The 2,003-nt window shown below is 34.1% G+C and overlaps 1 long non-coding RNA gene across 1 annotated transcript; it reads right to left on the bottom strand.

Annotated features, from left to right (window-relative positions):
* Positions 1-185: 185 nt before the first annotated feature.
* Positions 186-1,768, bottom strand: LOC108354007 (uncharacterized). Its single transcript, XR_001846489.1, has 4 exons — positions 931-1,768; positions 744-864; positions 504-674; positions 186-333 (listed from the first exon to the last, which is right to left on the bottom strand). It is a non-coding gene; the product is annotated as an uncharacterized LOC108354007 (long non-coding RNA).
* Between the last annotated feature and the right edge of the window lie 235 nt (positions 1,769-2,003).

Below are 2,003 nucleotides of genomic sequence, written 5' to 3'. Positions count from 1 at the left end.
AAAAGCCTTGGCTTACAACTATATGAGCTTCGTACATGTACTCTGCACTTCAACATTGCGTCACATTAGCGGTTAGGGGTAATGGCTTCTGCTGCATTCATGCACTGCAAAGCGATTGCATTATTTGATGCCGATTCTGGAGTTGATGGCGTTGTGATGGGATCGTAGNCATTAGCGGTTAGGGGTAATGGCTTCTGCTGCATTCATGCACTGCAAAGCGATTGCATTATTTGATGCCGATTCTGGAGTTGATGGCGTTGTGATGGGATCGTAGTTCTCTGTTGGGAATATAGAAACCGAATTAGAAACTGTAGTATCCTTGCCGGTTGCATCCTGTAAGTAAGAAAACAGTAAATAAATGATGTAGTTGAAAAATTACATTTCGGGTTTAGTTATTCGTACAATAATTTTGGTTTGCTGTGCCCAAACGCGTTACCCGAATCAAAATCGTTGTATAAGTAACTAAACATTTTCTAATATTTCTGAAGCTTTCTTTTACGCACCTTCTTCTCTTCTTCACTGTGAGTGGTGTAAGTTTAAACGAACCGTATTGAGGCTGGATGGAGCAATGGAGGTAAAGCGAAATGCGCTTGCTTCGCGTTGATCCTTGAAATAGCAGGGTGTGTCTTTTTCGAGCATATCGCTGGCGAGGACGATCAGGTAGCGGGGTTACACTTTTGAGCAAGATAAATAATAGCAACCAGTTAATGCTTGGGAGTACATACTTAAAACTACCATCATACCTTATTATCCAAGCCATTGCAAATCGCTCCAACTTGTGCACAAATAAACAATTGCAGAGCTTCGTAGCAACATACGTAGCTCGCTTTTATGACCGCACGTAAACTTTTGGAATGCCGCATACTGCAAAATAATTAATATTAATTAATTCATTACGGTTTGCACAGAAATATAGCCATAAAAACTTACTTTTGTAATTCACTTCACTTCATTTTATAGTTTCTGCCAATTTTTGCCACTTTGTTTATGTTTCCAAGCAGTGTTGTTAAGCCATGGAAATTTCCCTTTTGTGGGGCTATTTACAAATGAAGGGGACATTTCATCGATATAATATTTTCATGCATACATCATTCAAACAGATGACGTACCCAATGTCGATAATGAATTATTAATTATACGAATATGTAAAAAACTTAGGAAGCCTGAATTTGAATACTTACATATATATATGAAGCGCTATTTATAATTAATACAACTTAAATCAGAAATATTAATCAGTTCTCTTGCGACAATACTCTATGAAAATATGAGCTAAAAAAATAACGTAAAAAGATACTTATTTTTTAAGCTAATAGAAATTATTGTTAAATGAAGGATTTAGTTGATTTATTTGTATCCACTGCCATACAGGGAAATTTTGTTTCAAATTTTAACAAAGGCAAGTAGAGTCGGCGACACTGTTCCCATAGTTGCAAAACTAGAAATCCGATACTATCGATGGTTATATTGTTAGTATCGATTGTTTTCCTCTACTGTCATTGCATTTCTGTTATATCGATTATTATTGCAAAAAAGTAAACAGAAATGTACTAATAAAAAACACGTTGATAACAATATTTTTAATTAAATACAAGCCTACAAGCTGGGAAGCCTTTTTTTACAATGATTTATAGATTATGCATACATATTATACTATTGAAGTTCAATAAAAAGTCGAAGTTTCTGTTCAATATAATCTTTGAAAGCTGATTGTAAGAAATATATTAGGGGTCTTCACACCGAGCTTGGTACTCGGTAAATATAAAAAGTTTTTTATAAGCCAAAATTCAATAAAAATTGTGGTGAAAATCGAAATTTTGGGGCATAAATGCAGTTGGGCTCCAAATCTCAAATTAAAAAAAAATATATTGGAATCGATAGAGATGATTGAGCTGAGTATAACGGTATTTTTTTTTTAGGTTTTTTAGGTTTTTGGGCAAACAACAACAAGAAGAATTATCAAAGGTTAAAGTTCAAAATAAGCAATTTTTGAAATCAAAATT

The sequence above is a fragment of the Rhagoletis zephyria genome, unplaced genomic scaffold (assembly GCF_001687245.7).
Source record: "Rhagoletis zephyria isolate East Lansing unplaced genomic scaffold, Rhagoletis_zephyria_1.1 Rzeph_scaffold_32791, whole genome shotgun sequence".
Classification (NCBI taxonomy): Eukaryota; Metazoa; Arthropoda; class Insecta; order Diptera; family Tephritidae; genus Rhagoletis; species Rhagoletis zephyria.
This window is presented reverse-complemented; position numbering and strand designations above follow the sequence as displayed.